We start from the raw sequence: 20,848 nt of genomic DNA on the forward strand, positions 1-20,848 counted from the left end.
GTACAGAATCCATAATATTAATTGGAGAATGCAATTAGAGCTTCATTTCAGATACTTAATCAGTTCAGTAAGTTTTCTGGCTTAGTAACATGATCACTGAAGGATCTAGCAGAAAAGCTCAGTAATTCCTATGCTTTGAGCAAAGAATTATTTAATCTTTCACCACTGGGCAGGGCATCTTTTTTGATTAAGTTTCTGGAGGGCAACAGTTGAATGTTTAACCATCCAGGCCAGCACAACTCCCTCAATCAATGAAATGGAGAACCAGATCAGCTGTGAGTCCATCTGACTGACCACCATATTATTTCAGTGTTTCCAATGTGTTCCAAGAATTGAATGAAAATGAACTTTTGAAAACTAACCTGACAACTTTTGAGCATTTGTTTCTTCATCTATAAATGGAGATAATGATATGTACTTGAAGAGTGGGTGTGAGGACTAAATGAGATAACATTATAAAACTCTTAAAGTCGCTAAGATAGTGGATTTCAATAGATATTAAGGCCCCTCTATTCACAAGTACTAACTGTTGGTAAAAGGCCTGTTTTTGGAAGCCTTTATTTCTGTCCTAGCCACCTCTATTTCTATCATCTCTGGTTACCTCTAAGGAAAAGGAAAGCCTACAGTTCAGGCTTGTCTCTAATTCACCTTTTACCAACCCACATTTCATTCCCCACTCTTCAGCTCCCATCCGCAGAGTAAAATTTGACTTGTGCAAATGAAAAGTCTGCCTTGATTAGGACAGATGTCTGTGTAAATTCTAAAGGTCAAATCAAAAGTAAACCCTTACAAATTTTGTTTCTAAGGCGCATCTCAGTAATGGGGATGAATGAGCAAATGTGGTCCTTCAAAATCCAGTAGTGACTGTATTTGAATTCTCAAAAAATAGAATCAGTAATTTCTTTTCTTTTTTTTTCTGCTTTTTTTCTCCCCAAATCCTCTCCCAGTACAGAGTTGTATATCTTAGTTGTGGGTCCTTCTAGTTGTGGCATGTGGGATGCCGCCTCAGCCTGGCCTGACGAGCAGTGCCATGTCCATGCCCAAGATTGGAACCACTGAAACCCTGGGCTGCTGAAGTGGAGCGTGCGAACTTAACCACTCGGCCACAGGGCTGGCCCCAGTAGTTTCTTTAATAGTGAATATGTTAATTGTTTGGTTTTATTTGTATAGAAGTTTGACTCATTTTTTGGTTCATCTGAATGTTTTTGTTCAGTGATTATACAGGCCTGTAGATATCAATTATCCAAAGATAAATCAGATTGTGTGATCCGCATTGAGGTTTAGTAGCATAATTCTGTGTGTTTGACTTAACATCAACTAGAATGATTGGTAAAACTGGTAGTTTTCAGATTAAGTATGAACAGCTGTGCCCCAAAGACCCAAGTTTTGCACCCAGTGTTGAACCTAATAGGAAGCTCAAAGAGGTGGTAAGGACTATCTGGCAACCAGTTTTCTATTTCTGTTTTGTTTTTTGGTACCCATTTATTTTAAGGACAGCAATAAGGCTTGTATCCTGTGCACATGGAATTTCAAGCAACCACATTTGCTTGTTTACTGACAGGCTTTCTTCCTTTGCATACTGGAACGCATTTCTCCTCTTTAAATGGTAGTTCTTTTGTCTTCTGTTTGGTCTTCCTCTCTGCCAAAATCCTCTTACTCCTCCCCCACCCCCATGAAAAGCTACCACCAAGAAAAGATCTGATTATAGTCATTTCTACCATAGTACAAATTTGCCAGTTTCTTTTCTTTGCCAGTTAAGCCTTACAGCTGGTTCAAACAGCCTTCTTGCAATGGAAAGAGCTGCCAGTTGGAAAGAAGATGGTTCTGGCATCTGGACTAAATGAATAGGCTTCCAGTCACTGTGACTGTTTGAGCAGAATGTGGGAGGCTCTTTGTCAAAGGAGGTGGGTGTAGAGGTTTCGAATGACCTTTCACACTTAAGTCTTTTGCTTGTTTGTAGTGCGTCAATAGAGGGAGAGGTAAAAACAACAACAGCAAAAGCAGACAGAAACCAACCACCCCAAATAACAGCATTAAAAAAACCTCAACGAAACAAACATATAAACACATAGGCCCAGAAAGGTGAGAACCTGGAGCTACTCTTGTCCCCTCTCCTCTTTATCAGAATGGAAGGAGAGCCATCCATTCAGCTCTTATGAATTACAAGGGCTATAATATTGACCAACTTCCCCAACCACACAAGACTCTTTTCAAGCATAACACTTCTTGTGTGTGATGGAAATGACTGGGCTTTATGCACATCGACTTTCAGCTCTTTCATGAGATGCTGCTCATTCAACAGTTTAAAGAATTCCTGCTTTCAAACAAGTATTCCAATTTTGGGATGATGAGAGTAACAACCCTTTTGATGTAGAGAGCACTTTGTAAAGTATCTTCACGTCCATGAACTTGCTTTAGCTTCGCTACAGCTTTGCTGGTTTTATGACTGCCATTTTACAGATGAGAAATGGAGACTAGGGAAGACGAAGCGGCCAGATGAAGATCAGACAGAACAAGGAAGATGAACTGCACTCCTGTATTTGGGTTCTGATCCCTTCATCTCAAGGGTGTGAGCTGTAGGTGTGGGGTGATTAACGAGCCCAGCTCAATCTTTAGTCATGGTTGGCCAGACTCCTAGAAGTAGTTGGACATAGGAGGGCAAGGTGAGAACTGTCAAGAGAGGAGACTGGAGAAGTACTTAAGGGCCTCATGCATCATGGTTAAGAACTTAGATTCTGTCCCACAGGTGGTGGGGAGGCACTGAAGGGTGAGAAAGTGTGACCATGTTTATATTTTATAAAGATCACTAAAGGTCCACAATCCCTTATCCAAAACCTTTGGGACAAGATGTGTGAGTGAGATTGAGAACTTTTCAGATTTTAGAAAGGTAAAACAATGCATATGCTGTTTATTTTATGCCCCAAATGGAGGTCTGGGACAGCACCCCATAATCAAACTTGTTAATACTTTTTCAAGGAAACATGTGGTATTAAAATTAGAACAAATAAGAACAATAGATGGTCTCATGCTGGTTCTCACCTGGTTTTACCACACAGTGAGTTTGCACCACAGCTGCTATTTTCAGAGCTTTGTTGACTTTGGAATGGTGGATGAGGATTTGTGACCTGTACGTGTTTGAAATGTGAACGATCAATGAATAGAGGGAGATTGGGTGACAAGTTAGAAACTTGTGCAATATCAGCGAGGGTCTGATCCAGCGGTATGCTAGAGCTGGTTCACACTGGCTCAGAAGAGGTGAATTTTGAGAGTCACCTCTTCTTTAATTTTGTTAATTATTAAAATTAATTAATTTTGTTAATTATTAAAATTGAATTATATAAAATTTCACACCGAATAAGTTAAATTGAAAACAAGGTGATATACTCAAAGGCCTCATTTTCTGATAGTTTACTTCATTTTGCTCTTATGTTATGCTGTTGGCGTTACTTATGCCTACTATATTCGTGTAGTGAAAATACTATATGATGGTGGCCTACCATCCCTTCTCAACTCCACATTCAGTGATGCCACGTTGGTAGCTGGGAATTGGTAGTGTTTACACAATGGAAATTGCCGAACACTACAGACCAGAGCTTGATTTATTGTTTTGTCGATTGTCTAAACTTAAGAAAGTAATGGTGAATATGTTAACAATGCAGATTAAACTTAAAAGTTTGCACTGTCTGTGGCTGTTACATTGTAATAGCACACACACAAAAACTGAGGAAATATTCTTGCAGCATTCAGAAACTATTATCCAATTCAGCAAAAAGTCACCTTTCTCATTACTGAATGGATGAAGTCTGGACAGGTGGCTGAGGAAAGGTTAACGCCAGGCAGATGTTGCAAAGTTGCAGATGGTCTGTGTTCTGGGCCCGTGGCTGGGGCATATGCCACTGGCCGTTCTCATACCTACACTGCTGACTGTCAGCCCAAGCTGGGAATTACGAAAAGCCTCTTCTTTCTCCTATATCCCTCTAGCGCTCTCTACTGCAGAAGCGTAAGGAGGTGCACACTTTAAAGGAGAAATGCTTAAAGAAATTCTGTTGTTTATCATAGAGCGTATACTGAAGGGTGCATTTGGAACTGGGAGGCAAATAAACTGATACCTGATATAGTTGGGCTTTATGGATCTTTCTGTTTAACCGTCCATGGGGAAGGAGTCCAGGGTAACTCTTGGGCTGTGACCTGGGAAACTGATGAGTTGACTGTTCCATCGTTCCAGCTTTAGAGGGAAATGATAACCTGTTAAGAAACTACCATATGCAACTGCTGTAGAAGGAACTTTGTGCACACAATCTCACTTAATTCTCCCAATAATCTTGTCATTTACTTCTTAAAGAACTTGTTGAGTACATTTTTGGGAAAAAATGAGTCTGAGGTGTCCATAGAGCATCCACATGGAGATGTTGAATAGATGGTTTTACAGTATGTCCAGATACTGTCTTCATAAGTGGTTTTTCAAAAGGGACAGTATTCTTGGGCCGGCCTGGTGGTGTAGTGGTTAAGTTCATGTGCTCTGCTTTGGCAGTCCAGGGTTCACAGGTTCAGATCCTGGGTGCAGACATGCACACCGCTTATCAAGCCATGCTGTGGCAGCATCCCACATACAAAATAGAGGGGGACTGGCACAGATGTTAGCTCAGGGCCAATCTTCCTCACCAAAAAAAGGAGACAGAAATCTTGACCTATTTGTTTCTTATAGCCTTGCATTCTATAGAAGCTAAGAGCATAAACTTGATTGTCAGTAAAGGCATTTTCCATGGGATGTCACCTGACTTAGTTCAGGCGAGCTGATTTGTGATGTTCTACATTTATACAGATATATTGTGCAGTAAAATTAGAAAAATGGATTTGAAAGCACTTAAGTGGAGGATGTGAGGAGGATGGACAGGGAAGCCAAAAGGAGATCTGGAGAGAGTAATCATCAACTCCAGCTAGATCCCACTTAGCTGAAACCATAAAGAATAGCCTAGGAGACTCCAGTTAGGACCCACGCCTCCAGCCCAGCCCAGCGCAGCCCATCCAGAAACTTTGTATGCCTCCACAGCTATCAAGACACGACAGTGTTTGTCTCCTCCTCTTAGTGTCTTTCTTGGCCCTTTTGGGAAAGGAATTTTTAAAGAAATTGTGTGTACCCTTTTAGAAGCGATCTATTAAGCCAGCACCAGGGAGAACATCTTGACATTTTATGGAGTCTGAAAAAGCGTGACATGATGGCAATGAAGTGGCTCTTCAGTAGAATGTACTGAAGATGTTTTTGTCTATTGTGGTTAAGGAGGTGGGAGGAGACGGGCTCTTCCCTCCACACATATTAGTGTGGAGTGCTGGTGGAGGATTGTTGTTCTTATTCCTCTCATTCAAACAAGAGGACTCGCCTCTAGTGGCTGAAATCAAGTAACTCTCACCCTTCATCTTTGTGGAAAATATCTACAGTATATTTCATTGTCTGCTTTCCCCTAAACCCACCTAGGTTTCTATCCTAGGACGTTGGTATAATAAATGCGCAAAATCCGTTAACTATCTACGTTGAACATATAGATAGCAGAATGAAAGTGAGGTCTAGGACTCAGCCTGGTGTCATAGAAAAAAGTCCCAAATTTGGAATCAGAAGACTTCTGTCAGAGTCGGAAGATCCTGGATCTGCTATTTACAATCAATGTAGCTGGGTGAACTTGAGTAGGTTTTGCCATTTTCTTTTTAGTTAGTGAGTTTGTTTTAATACATTCTTTAGTCCATTAGAAATTTAGCTCTTGAAAGAAGCACGACCCCTGTTAATTTTTGGTATATATCATTCCAGCTTTTCTCCGTGCATTTTTTTGGCCAAAGATTATTATAATATTAATAGATAACATTTATTGAGTACTTAAATTGTACCAAGTGTTATGATAAGTGCTTTCCATGCATTTCCCATTATATCGTTATAATACATATAATTTTAATGATCTCTAAATGGCAGTTCTCTTAGGTTTTTTCTCGTATTTTTCCTGGCTTTCATGTAGCTTTGTAAAGTTACTCAATCATTCACCTATTATTGGACAATTACTTTCCAAACTGTCCATGGCTACACAAACTTAAATTTAAGGGCTTATATTGTTCTTTTAAAATTGAAGCACCAGGGCCGGCCCTGTGGCCAAGTGGTTAAGTTTGCATGCTCTGCTTCAGTGGCACAGGGTTTTGCCATTCTGGGCTCATCATGTCATGTTGAGGCAGCATCCCATACAGCACAACCAGAGGCACTCACAACTAGAATATACAACTATGTATTGGGAGGCTGTGGGGAGAAGAAAAAAAAATTGTCAACAGATGTTAGCGCAGGTGCCAGTCTTTAAAAAAAAAAAAAAATGAAGCACCAAGTAAGGGATATTTACCAGTGGGGCAGAATAAGACTTGACGATCAGAAAGAGAAATGAAAATATACAAGGCATTCTCCATTTATTTTTTGATAAAAGATAAGTAATATTTCTATAACACTTTGTAGTTTAAAAAGTGATCTTCTTGGGGCCAGTCCCATGGCCTAATAATTAAGTTTGGTGCATTCTGCTTCAGTGGCCCGGGTTCAGTTCCCAGGCATGGACCTACCCCACTCATTGGTGGCCATGCTGTGGCAGCAACCCACATTCAAAATAGAGGAAGATTGGCACAGATGTTAGCTCAGGATGAATCTTCCTCCAGTTTACAGATGAGGAAATCAAGGCTCAGAAGAGTAACTCAGCTCTAAAGTAGCAGGGGTCGGGCTCCAATGTATTATGCTGTCCTGACTTTGCTAAAACAGTCCTTTCGCTATTGTGCAAAGATTCCCTGTATGCCTCTTATTAAATTGTAGCTTTTGGTTCCTCTGGCAGAAATATGTTGGCTAAACTCAGAGTTCTGTTTCTTGGGCTTGGTGGGTTAAGTGGAAGTGTGTAGAGCATCTCTCCTTAATTTAGATGGATTCTCCAGAAGAAAATTCTATCCTGGATGTTAAAATAAAAGAACAGCATCCTTGGAGACGAAGGAATGTTGAGGAACAGGCAACTGGGAACTACTTTCCAGGCACAGTGAGCCTCTCTGGAGTACACGGATCCCCAGAGCAGCACTGCATGTGATCGCTTTCACATTTGAGCCTCAAACAGACCCACAGGAGAAGGCAAGGAGGAACTATTGGCTTTATTTTATGGGTGAAGAAACTCAGAGATTAAATGACCTGTCTAAGAGCAACCACTTATTAAGGGTCACAGGAGGGCTTGACTCCACGGGACCTCCCTAGCAGCCTAGTTGTCTTCTCACAGCACTGCTGTTGCTGGCTTTTGTGATTTTTCATCTCCCGACACAGCGAGCACTGCAGTTTAAATTGGTTAAATGATCTTTGTGCCTGTGTCTGGTTTCTTTGTTGATTGTCTGTTGTTTGCTGGGACGAAGGTCAGAGATTCACTGGACAGGTTCAGAGACCTTTTCCTCTTTTCCTCTCCAGATCTTTCCTGCCCTTTGCTGTTCATTTGACTTGAGTCTTTTCCCAGAATCAACTCAAAAGTCAGATACCTGTAGGGGAGGGAGCATGTCACTGATGGGGTAAGGCCAATCATACTTTATCTTGTCACAGTCTAATTATGTCACAAGGAGTGCTGAACTACTTCTATAAGGAAAAATATTGCCACTTAGAATTAAAAAATAAAAAGGCCTAAAAAATCCCCTGGAAATCAGGGATTTCTAATCCTTTTAGTGAAGAATAATAAACATACGATGCAAATTAAAAGTTCACATTCTGAAATATATCTCCTACCCAATCCCATTCATTTTTGCATACTTCCATCTATTTTAGACCCTTGCTACTCAAAATGTGAACTTGGAATCAGCAGCACCAACATCACTTAGGAACTTGTTAGCAATGCTGATGCTCAGGACCCACCCTAGACGTACTGAACCTGAATCTGCATTTTCACCAGATTCCCTATTGATTCCTATATACGCTGAAATTTGAGAAGCACTTGTCCAGATCACTCTGGTGCTTGTGGTCCAAGGACTTCAGTGGGTCCTCACTGCTTCTATGCTCTTCTGTTGTATCTTTAAGACCCTGCATATCGTGGACTGAATTTTCCTCTCCAGCCTTATTTATTATTATGCCCATTTACAAATTCTATCAGTCAAATTGAACTGCCTGATGTTCCCCAAAGTTCCTGACACGGTGCCTTGACCTCGTGATTGTACTCACTCAATTTGCTGTATTTTGTATTCCTCTCTCTCCTTTCTGTTCATCCAGACCTTTCCTGTCCTTCACGAATGTTATGTCCATGAAGACTTTCCACATTAATTCAACCAGAATAATCTTCTCTCCCTTCTTTGTGCTCCCATCACACCACATAGTGGAGTTCATTGTGCACATTGTGAGGAACGTATTCCTTGAGGCAAGGCCCGATTGTGATTCACTTTGTCCAAGCCCATCTCTGCCCACCTCCCAGTGCTCTCAGTACAGTGTCTGGTCCATGATAGGGGCTGAGAACCTATAGTGGACTTGGCTTCAATTTAATTCTAGAAGAGTCATCTGCCATTTGAAGCCCTTCACTGACACTTGCAGGGTCCATCCATCGAATCCTGCCTCCATTTCCCTGGGCCTCCAGGCAGCTCAAAGCCCAGCAAGACTTCCTCTGTCCTTGGGTGAAAACACTCGGGCTGAGAAGTGCCTCAAATCTATCAAGATGTTAATGACCTGTGGCAGGACTCTGGCAGCAACAAAAGCACCTCTGTTGCCAGATTCCATTTATACTGGGTAGGTGTTTTCGACAACCACTTAATTAAACACATTGCTTTTCTCTATAAATTCCCCTTGGCAGCAGCCTCATCCAGGTAGCTAATGGTCCCTGAGTGACCTGAATTATAGGACAGTGAGGGCATTTAGTTACTGCAGTCACAAATGTACTTGGAAGTGTTTGTTTTCCCAAGACTGCTACCAATTAGGGAGGAGTCAGAAAGAGCAAAGAAGTGAAAAAAGTCTGAGGCAGTTAAATTGCCCAGTTCCATACATGGGCATGTAAAGAGGATTATTAACTGAAGGATTAAATTACTTAACATATGTAGAATGCTTACAACACTTTTTGCCCCATGGTATGTGCCACATGAGAGTTGGATTTTATCATTATTATTTATTCATATTCACTCATTCGTACATTCATTTATGAATTTACCGAGCTCCTTCCATAAGCCAGACTCTGCCCTAAGTAATAAAAATACAGAGGGAGGGGCCGGCCCCATGGCCAAGTGGTTAAGTTTGCATGCTCAGCTTCGGTGGCCCAGGGTTTCGCTGGTTTGGATCCTGGGCGCGGACATGGCAGTGCTCATCAGGCCGTGCTGAGGCAGCGTCCCACATAGCACAACCAGAGGCACTCACAACTGGAATATACAACTATGTACTGGGGGGCTTTGAAAGAAGAAGAAGAAGAGAAAAAAAGAAGACTGGCAATAGGTTTTAGCTCAGGTGCCAATCTTTAAAAAAAAAAATACAGAGGGAAATAAGACAAGATGTCTGTCTTCAAGGAGCTCTGAGTCATCTGAAGAAGGACATGTAACTAAAGTCACAACAGAGTATGATAAATCCTGACATAAGGTCCTGCAAGTGATTCCATAGGAGCACAGAACTTACTGTATCTATATTATGGAGTTACGTAAAGGGGGAATGCAGGATTAAAGAAGAAAGAGAAATTTCCAAGAAGATATTATGGGAAAGAAAACATTCCAGGAAGAGAGAAGAATATGTTCAGAGTAACAGACTTAGGCTCAGGGAACCACACACTGTTCAGTGTGGCTGGATTACAGTGATCAAGATTGAGAGAACAAGAAACAAGAGCTGGAAAGGCAGAAAGGAACCAGAAAGTCAATAATTTTGAATGCCATGCTAAGGAGTTTGGGTCATATCTTTTTCTAGAGTCAGATTAGAGCTCCACAGGCCATTTGAATGCTTTTAGATAGGGTGCGTGTTCCCAGTTTGCCAACAATTTGCCACCCTCCATTGCCTTACACTGGCCCTCTTCATTCCTTTGATGCTGTGGTGTGTGGTGGGTGCTCCCACTCATGAGAGCCAAACATGTGCATCTCTTCCAACTACATGTCCAGTGACCTCACCTTGGATCTTGAAATCAGTCATGGTTGGAGAATTTATAGCAAGGAAATAAAATCAAGGCATCATAATTCATTATTATTATTTTAGAATGTATTTACCATTTACGCCACACCACTGCCTTGATGTTTCCTTCATGACCATTATAGGCATTTCTTTCTTGGGTTACTGAAAGATATCAAATAGAGTGTTGACATTTTCAGAAAGGCAAGAGGCTCTGGAAATAATTTCCCAATAATTTAAACTTAATCTTGATTGTTTAGAGGCCTGCCAATGTAGGTTTTATTAAAGAAAATAAATAAGAACTCAGTCTTAATATTGAGGCTATCAACACATTTAGGCCACTACAGCTGTTATAAAAACAACAATTACAGACTCTTATGAATAAACATGCTGCCTGATTCACAAGCAGTAAATTGTCTCCACTCAATGGAGTCCCTAGGTTGCCTCAAATTGCCCTGCTGTAGGGAAGATAGGAGGGGTCTAGGAGGAGTAATCAATGTCTAGAGGAGGGGGTCTGTGCTTCCACTGGTCTGTTTAGTAGAAAGAACCAGAAACTTTAAGAATTGCTGTGGCTTTTGAAATGCTGTGCTTTGTGAATGAATAAAACTGTAGATTCCTGAGCAAAGAAAACTACCAGGGACAGAGAAGGAATTGTGTAATGATACAAGGGTCAATCCACCAAAAGGACAGAGCAATCCTAAAAGGTTATGCACCAAACAACAGAAGTGCAAAATGTGTGAAATAAAAACAGATAGAACTGAAAGGAGAAATAGACAAATCCATGATTATGGTTAAAGACTTCAATACCATTCTCTCAATAATTGATATGACAAATAGGCAGAAAGTCAGCAAAGATTTAAAAGAACTCAATACCACCAACAGGAACCAATCAACATTTGTAGAACACTTTACCCAGTAACAGAAGAATACACATTTTGTTCGAGCATCCACAGAACATATACCAAGATCCAACATATCCTGAGCCACAAAACAAACCTCACCAAATTTTAAAGGAATTGAAATCGTACAGAGTATGTTCTTTGACTACAATGAAATCAAACGAGAAATCAGTACAGAAAGATAACAGGAAAATCTCTAAACACTTAGAAACTTCCAGTGATCAAAGAGGAAGTTTCAAAGGAAATAAAAAGTACAACGAACCGAACGCAAATAAAAATACAATATATCGAAATGCTGGAATACAGTTAAAGAGGTCCTGAGAGAGAAATTTATAGCACTAAAGAAAAAGTGCTCAAATCAATTGAGGAAAAGTCTTAAAACAATAGTCTAAGCTCCTGCTTTAAGAAACTTGAAAAAGAAGAATGAACCAACTCAAAGTGAGCAGAAGGAAGGAAATAATAAAGAGTAGACATCAGTGAAAAATACCCCAAAAACAATAGAGAAAATTAATGAAGCAAAAAGCTGGATCTCTGAAAAGTTCAATAAAATTGACAAGCTTTTAGCAAGACTGACAAAGAAAACAAGAGAGAAGACACAAAATCCCGGTATTAGGAATGAAAAAGGGTATATCACTACAGACGCTGCAAACAACAAAGAGACAATAAGTGATTACAGCTAACAACTCTACATACATAAACTTGACAACTTAGATGAAATGGACCAATTCTTCAAAACGCAAAAACTACCACAACTCACCCAATATGAAATGGATCATTTGAATAGCCCTATAACAATAAGGAAATTGAATTTGTAATTAAAAACGCCCAAAAAAGAAATCTCCAGGCCCAGATTGTTTCACTGGAGAAACTTATTAAATGTTTAGAGAAGAATGAACACCAATTTACATAATCTTTTCAAGGAAATAGAAGAGGAGGGCAAACTTCCCAGCTCATTCTCTGAAGCCAGTACTAACCTGACACTGAATCCAGACAAAGACATTACAAAACTAAAACTACAAACCAATATCCCTCAGGAATATAAACACAAAAGTTCTTAACAAAATGTCAGCAAATAGAATTCATTAATATATAAAAATAACTATATACCATGACCAAGTGGAGTTTGTTCCAGGGATGCAAGGCTGGTTCGGTGTTGGAAAACTAATCAGTGTAATCCACCATAGTAACAGGCTGAAGAAGAAAAATTACACGATCAGATCAATTGATGCTGAGAAAGCATTTGACAAATTTCAACACACTCATTCATGATAAAAACTCTCAGAAAAATAACAGAAGGGGAACTTTTTCAATTTGATAAAGAACATCTACATAAAACCTACAGTTAACATCATGCTATTGGGAAAAGACTAGTGTTTTCCCCCTAAGATCAGGAACAAGGCACAGGTGTCCTCTCTCACTACCACTATTCAGCATAGCACTGGAAGTTTTAGCCAGCACAATAAGACAAGAAAAGGAAGTAAAGGGCATATGGATCAGAAAGAAAGAAATAAAAATTGTCCCTAATTATAGATGGCATGAGTCTTTTAGAAAATTCCAAGAATCTACAAAAGAATTCCCAGAACTAATAAATAAGTTTAGCAAGGTTGCAGGGTACAAGATCAACATATGAAAATCAATTGTATTTCTATACACTAGCATTAAAGAAGTAAAAATATATTAAAAATGCAGTAACATTTATAATCACTCAAAGAAGAAATATTTAAGTGTAAATCTAATAAAATATGTATAGAACTTGCATGCTGAAAGCTACAGAATGCTGATGAAAGAAATCAAAGAAAATTTAAATAAATGGAGAGAAATACCATGTTCATAGATTGGAAGACCCAATATAGTAATGATACCAAGTCTCCCCAAATTTGATATACAGGTTTACATAATTCCTTTCAAATTATCAGCAAGATTTTTTGTAGCTAAGACAAGATTCTTCCAAAATTTTTATGGAAAGACAAAGTAATTAGCATAGCTAAAATAATCCTGAAAAAGAACAACAAAGTGAACCTCACTGGCAATTCCTATTTTCTGCTCTGTAACTTCAGCCTCTGGCCATCACTGATTGGTCAGATAGGGGCTCATCCATCAGCTGGCCTGTGACCCAAAAAGACAGCTCAGAGGAATGATTTGGATGAAAAGAATTTTCTATCTGGAGAATGTGAACTGGGAGATACACAGCTATAGAGGCCAGTTAGCTATGAGAGCAGATCCGAAAATTCATGTAGAGTCAGGATGAAGGAAAGAATTAAAGGTCATAGGCAAGGTGGAATTAAAGAGAAATAAACTTTGGCAGTGAGCAAAAGGAGCACACCAGTCAAGGGAGACAGGTGAGGTGTATAGACACACACAGAAATGATAGAGACAGCCTCTGAGAGAGTAGCTTTCATTCCTGTGACTTTCCAGGTATCATAAAGCCCAGCCGTGTATGGTTCCTGTTCTTGGATTTCTGTGGGATTCCTCAGAGTGTTTTGATAACCCATCTTCTCTTCTTGGGCTTGCCTGATCTGGGCTGTGTCTCCTATACCCAGAGATCTGTAACCAACAGTACAGTAAGCAGACATCTCTCCTATTTTAAAAACACAACAATGGAGGTGGGGAGATATGCGTATTTGTTGTATCTTGTCCCTTTGTTCTTCCCTCTCTGCCACCTCCTCAGAATTAGGCCTTGTTCTCCTGCCAGCTTCCTTGGCTTCTGATCAAGTGGATCCCCTGAAGTGACTTCAGGGGAGGAGAAAGCCACTCAGCGGGTGGGGCCCTTGTTGGCTCCTGGTGTGCTGTGGAGGACTTGAGCTCTACAACAGCTTTTCAGTCATTTTGTGGGAAAGAGAGAAGGATAGCATGTGTCCAGAGTCTTGTCTTTTGTGTAGCTTTTAAAATATCCTCTTTCTGATGGTAGTGTTGTAGGGAGAGCAAAGTTGCCTGGCTGCATAGGGAAATAAGTGGGAGAAGCAGCCAGATGGAACGTATATGTCCTGGGCTGGGGGTCAGAAGAACTGGATTCTGGCCTTGGCTTTGTCACTTAGTGCTAGACAGATGTCACTTTATTGAGGTGCGTTTCCTCCATCTGTAAAGTGGAGGATAATAACCATTTAATGTGAAAAACATTCCTAAATCGCAAAGAAACTGTGGTTGTTCGGCCTGTGATATGGCTTCTGTTTAAATCTCCCTCCACTCTCCTCCTTGCCCCTTTTGCTTTGGTCACACTGGCTTCCTTGCTGTTTAATGAAACGTGATGGATCCCATTTCAGGGCCTTTGCACTAGCTCTTCACTTCACCTAGATACTACTCCTACAGGGATTCACCTGTCTCCCTTATATCTAGGTCTCTATATTTATGCATCTGTGCCCTTTTGTCCGTGTCCCCTCCTACAACAGGAGCTTATTTTATTCACCACTATACCAATACAGCCTGGAGTATAATAATTGCTCAATAAACATTTGTTAGATCATTAGGTGGGATTATTTCTGCACTGGTTACCTGGCATTGTTTTTCTAAAAAAATACCTCCTTTATGCCACTTAGAGAGAATAAGTTCAATTGCAAATCAATGACTTGACTTTGAGCAATATTCCTTAGCTGCTGCCTTGTGACTTCTGACTTGGGCTCTTTTATTTATTTTTTTTTGAGGAAGATTAGCTGTGAGCTAGCATCTGCTGCTAATCCTCCTCTTTTTGCTGAGGAAGACTGGCCCTGAGCTAACATCCATGCCCATCTTCCTCTACTTTATATATGGGACACCTACCACAGCATGGCTTGCTGAGTTGTGCCATGTCTGCACCCGGGATCTGCACCGGCAAACCCTGGGCTGCTGAAATGGAACGTGCCCACTTAACCACTGTGCCACTGGGCTGTGGGCTCATTTTTTAATCCACTGCTGGCTTCTCCGGCCAGGGTGTCTAAATGAGTGTGACATGACTCCTGCAATCGACAGTCTATGGGTGTCCTGTTTGGTCTTTGTTTCAACTACTCCTAGTGTCTTCTAAGGTCTCCCACAGCTGCCATCTACAAATTCGCATGGTCTATATTTTTTAGAGTAACTCAGATATAAGATCCAACATAATGAAAATGCATCCAGCTGTGTCAGACAAACAAACAGATAAACAGACAAAAACTTGTCTGACATATGTGGAACTAATGAGTACCCTTTTAAGTTCTAGGAAATTGAAATAGAAATATTTTGTTTATCCAAAAACTGTCATAGGCTTGAAGATTTCTTTTTAAGTGGCTTTACTTCAATTACCTGTTCATTAGTTTATTTGTTACTTCAATAAATGTTGCGAAAGTGTTTAAAAGGGATTTAGAAGAGTTCTTCATCATCATCATCATCATATTGATAGCTAACAGTAATTGCATATTTTATATTTTACTAAGTGTTCTATATGCACTCTTTCTTAAATTCACAACCCCATAAGCTATATACTATTATTATTTTCATTTTGGAGGTGTGGAAAATGAATCTTAGAAAGGATAAGTAACATTTGCAAGATCTCACAGTTAGGAAGGGTCAGAGCTGCATCTCTGTCCACAGGCCAGCGTGATAGGCTACACTGCTGCTCAGGAACCTAGCACTTGAAACACAAAATGAAATAAAGACTGTTTTGTGGTTAAAGTGAATCTTAAGTTCCTAGGAGTCTTGACAAAACTGACAGTCAAGTACAGTTTGTCTTCAGGGAGGGGACATAAAAAAAGAAATTAGCACTCACAAAGCAGTTTCTCTGTGCCAGGACAAGATTGGGACCATGACATGCTGTAGTGATGCTCTCTGGTCTCAGTTATCCTGTCTAGGGGAATAGGAAGCAGAAGAGGTTCATTCCTGGAGTTTAGAGAAATTTTGACAAAGTGAGGGTGGTCAGGATTAATTATTTGGATTGGAAAAGCACTCCTTGGAAATACTCTGAAGCATTCCAATTTGAAATGTTGGGTAAATCCACAAATCTTCCAGTGCCACATAAAAATTCTTTGGGTCTAGGCTCAAAGAAGGCCCACCTGGGTGGCTGAAAGCTTCCAGATATAACTCAAATTTCTATATCAGCTCCAGAAGATGTCTTCGTTTTTGGGTTGCTTTTATTTTTAATTTTTAAAATATTTTTGTTTATTTTTATTGAGGTAACATTGGTTTATAACATTATATAAATTTCAAGTGTACGTCATTATATTTCAATTTCTGTCTATGTGCACCACCCAGTCTAATTGCCATTTACCACTGTACATACTGTACATATGTGCCCTTTTACCCCTTTCACCCTCCCCCCTGCCTACAACCCCTCTGATAACCACCAATCTATTCTCTATATCTGTGTGTTTGTTTGTCGTTGCTTTTTATCTTCCACATATGAGTGAGATCATACAGTATTTGGCTTTGTCTGTCTGACTTATTTTGCTTAGCATAATGCCCTCAAGGTCCATCCATGTTGTTGCAAATGGCAAGATTTCATCTTTTCTATGGCTGAGTAGTATTCCATTGTAAATATGTACTGCATCTTTATCCATTCAGTGATGGGCACCTAGGTTGTTTCCAAGTCTTGGGCATTGTGAATAATGCTGCAATGAACCTAGGAATGCATATATCTTTTCCAATTAGTGTTTCTGTGTTCTTTGTTAAGTACCCAGAAGTGGCATTGTTAGATCATATAGTAGCTCTGGTCTTCATTTTTTTGAGGAATCTCCATACTATTTTCCATGGTGGCTGCACCAGTTTACATTCCCACCAGCGATGTACGAGTGTTCCCTTTTCTCCATGTCCTCTCCAATGCTTGTTATTTCTTTTCTTTTTAATCATAACCATTCTGACGGGCATGAGGTGATATCTCATTGTGGTTTTGACTTGCATTTCCCTAATAATTAGTGATGTTGAGCATCTTTTCATGTGCCTGTTGGCCATCTGTTTACCTTTGGAGAAATGTCTGTTCATATCCTCTGCCTATTTTTTAATTGGATTGTTTAAAAAATTTGTTTTTATTGTTTGTTTTTTGCTGTTATTTAGTTGTATGAGTTGTTTATATATTGTAGATATTAACCTCTTATCAGACATAAAAGGGTATAGACGCCTGGGATCCCATCTCAGCAATCCTGAATCAGGAGCTTCATGGGTGCTCTCCATGGTTTTCATTTACATACTGTGCAAACATGTTTCATCTAACGTCATCCTGAACACGTCCCTGTACATGCAGCTCCCTCTGTATAAAACTAATTTCTCTGCTCAACCTTCAAAGCCTTCCTGAATGCTTCACCTAGAGCCTTGCCTGACTTCCAAGTTGGTTTTAGATGCCTTTCAGTAAAGCAAAGTAGTTAATTAAAAATGTGGACTCTGGAGGCAGACTGCCTCAGTTTGAACTGCAGTTCCAGAACTTCTGGCTGGATCACTCTGGGCAGGTTATTTAAATTTTTTATGCTCTAGCTGCTCATCTGGAAAATGGGGATAATGACACTACCTTCCTCAGGGTTGCTATGAGCATAAATGAAGTAATCCATATGAAGCACTTAGAGCAAAAACTCATACAAAGTAAGCACTAAATAAATGTTAACCATTAGTCAAGATTTCCATAGCATTGTAAGCAAGTTTCCTTCTTATTGTTTGTCACTCTATACCATCATATTTGGTTTACTTATCTTCTCCCACATTGGATTATAAGCTTCTTAATGACAGGGACAATTGTAGAGGAGTTCACAGTCTGAACACTTACATAATGTCTTTGCTATGCTACAGATATTCAGCAATATTTATTGATTACATGGAGAGATTTCATTACCTTCCTAGTGGATGGTGGTTTGGTAAAGTAGAGAGCTCAATGGCTTAAAGTGAAACATACTTTGGATGAATCCTGGCTTTGTTACTTAGAACAAGTTAACCTCCCGTATTAGTCAGCTCAGGGGGCTATAACAGAATACCATAGACTTGGTGGCTTAAACAATGGACATTTGTCTCTCCCAGTTCTGGAGACTGGGAAGTCCAAAAGCAAGATGCCTACAGATCCAGTTTTTGGTGAGCGTTCTCTTCCTGGCTTGCTTTCTCACTGTGTCCTCACATCCTGAAGAGAGGATGTCTCTTCTTATATGAGCACTAATCCTATCATGGGAGCTCCGCCCTCATGACCTCACTGAATCCTGATCACATTCCAAAGGCCCCACCTCTTAGCACCACCACATTGAGGGGTTAGGGCTTTAACATATGAATTTGGGGGGGAACAAATGTTCAGTCCATAACACCTCCCTGAGCCTCAGCTTCCTCACCTGTATTCATCAAGATTGTTTGGTGAGGATGAAAAGAAGTAACATGTACATAGCATCTGGCACAGTACCTGATCCAGAGAAGACCCACAGTCAATAAAGGTTTCTGTTGTAATCTACGAAAAATGCATGGCAGAATTATTCATAAGTACATGTAGATCTCAGAAGCTTCAGACCTGGCATATATATACATGTACACATTCATATATATATACACATACATATATACATACACACACCTAAATATATATATAAATTATATATATGTATTATTTCCCAACTAAGACTGATTGTTTATAATTTTTATTATATTTTCAGAACCCACAAACCTCTTTGTTTTCCAAGGGAAAAATCGACAATTGTTTTTTTGGCAATCAGCTGAAACAATATGAAACTCCATGATAGGACTTCTCTCACCTAGGAAAACAATAGTCTTTGTGGATACACAAATGGATATTCTCAGGTCCGTCCTGTCTATGTTTTATGGGGACACTCTGTCCTATAGTAGTACATGGTAAAGAAGTGTTGAAGTAAATAAGTACTCCTGGGGCCTTTTTTGTGTCCATTCCAAAGAATCATTTGTACTTTGCAATTTGTGCTTTTCTAACACGGAGGCGTTCACCAAATAGCAAGAAATGAAGTGTTGATAAGAGAATCTTGTTCAAGGGCATCAAATGACAGATGCCTGGGGCTCCTGTTCCTCATCCCTGTGGCCAATGGACTGGGAATCTGGAGAGCTGAGTCTGTGGACTTGTGTTACCATTATCAAGCCTCTTCAGGCCGTTGGGTGCCATATTAGCTCTTCCCTACATGGTTTCACCTCACATCTTAGAGACCTATGTATTCCTTAAGAGCAGCATGCTCTTTTTGGTACTCCCAGTAGCTAGCACAGCACCTGGTATGTGACTGGCTGCATGTGGTGATGGGGAGAAAAAATGAACCACAGGAAGTCAATTCAGGGGACCTGGGACCAGGGAAGGTTTGTGGATGTCAGGTTTTTATTAGAATATTGTGGTTACTTGGAGGGTCCCCTATTTTAAACAAATTGGAGCGGCCCAGGGAAAGAGTAAGTAGAGAATTGCATGTAGATTATTTAGCTAAAGGTTTTTTAAGACTTCACTTAACTCAGGGGGAGGGAAATTGCTTTGCTGCAATGCCATGCATTTTTCATCTGTTTGTGTTTGAAGAGCAAACCAAAATTGGATTCTCTTCAGGGCCTGGAACACAGTGGGTGCTCAGCGAATATGTGTGGAATGAATGATTCAGTGTTTTCCTCTTGGGTTGCCGATTCCTGGCTAGCCAAGGTACTGTCTTCCTCTTTCAAGGGCTGGGCTTTGCTCAGAGGCTGGAGGGGTACATGAAAGAAGATTGATCTGTAAATCAGGTATAGTCATTGTAGTCAGCATCAGGGAAGATGTCTCTACTGAACGGTGTTTGTATGTGTGCATGTGTGCATGGGTGTGGGGGGAATATTATTAGAAAAAAATCTTCTTTGGAGGAAAATCATTTCTAAACTACAAACTGATTTGACACAGCCTTAAATGAACAACTGAAAGTATTGTTAGGCATAGGTCTGGGGCCACTGAGAAGGCATCTGGGATGGTTTGAGTAAGCGGGTGGGGGTCTTGGAAACTTTCTCTGCTGGGTCCTACCTGTCATTGCTAGTTCGCTGTTGCCCTCTGCTGGCGAAACTGTTGTCATCTGAGGAAACTGCGAATTGCACAGAGCTCCTAGGTCCCCCCTTATGTTGGAGGGTAGGGCCCCTTCTCCCTCAAATAGTGAAATGACTCTGGTGCTGAGGAACAGAGGGGGCAAGAGGAGATGCAGCAAATCTTCTGCTAGGAGAACCGGACCCCCACACCAGAAGGGAGAATCTTAGGTTCTAGTTTTTTAATTCCATGCTCTACTCACTTGCTAAGACCCTGCTTTCTTTGACTCTGTGCTGGCACAGTAAAAGGTCCCAGACATGACTAAGGCACCACCTCTCCACCAGAGGGTCTCTCCTCAAATGTTGGGGGAACAATAGGACAAATATAGAAATCACCGTAATATAGAGAAGGTTGTGATGAAGGCCCTAACCGGGACACTGATAGAGACTTGCAAGTATTTAAAGGAAAGAAAGATGACATCCCCTCGGGGGTGAGGAGGTGAGGGGAAGCCTCTGTGAAACAGATAAGATTTAAGCTGGGTATGTGAAGGAGGGATGATATTTTTTTCATTTTTAAAATTATCTTTTTTATCATAAAAGTAGAATGTTCACTATCAAAAAAATTAAGCTCTAGCTAACAAAAGCATGAAAAGAAATGAAAGTCATTTAAAATCCCACCACTCAGAAATAATCAGTATTAATATTTTGATCTATGCATCCTTTTGTTGTTGTTACGAAATTGGAAGTATATTGAAGGTAGTATATTGTATCCTGCTCTTTCTCGCTCTTATCGCATGAACATTTTCCCAGTGTTACTGATTATTTCTTGAAAACGTGCTCTTTTGGGGAGGAGTATTTCAATGTGTAAACCAGAGGATAGGATTCTGCAAGCAGTATGAGGCAAGGCATACAGCTTGCGCAGCACAAAGATTGGTAATTCTTCACTAGTTCATTTCAGAAATATTTTTTG

At 40.2% G+C, this 20,848-nt stretch overlaps 1 protein-coding gene across 2 annotated transcripts in view; it reads left to right on the forward strand.

Moving 5' to 3' along the window:
• The window catches only part of TPRG1 (tumor protein p63 regulated 1), a 198,613-nt gene that overhangs the window by 104,931 nt on the left and 72,834 nt on the right, over positions 1-20,848 (forward strand). The window lies entirely within an intron of this gene.

This window comes from Equus caballus, chromosome 19 (genome assembly GCF_041296265.1).
Source record: "Equus caballus isolate H_3958 breed thoroughbred chromosome 19, TB-T2T, whole genome shotgun sequence".
NCBI classification, from domain to species: domain Eukaryota; kingdom Metazoa; phylum Chordata; class Mammalia; order Perissodactyla; family Equidae; genus Equus; species Equus caballus.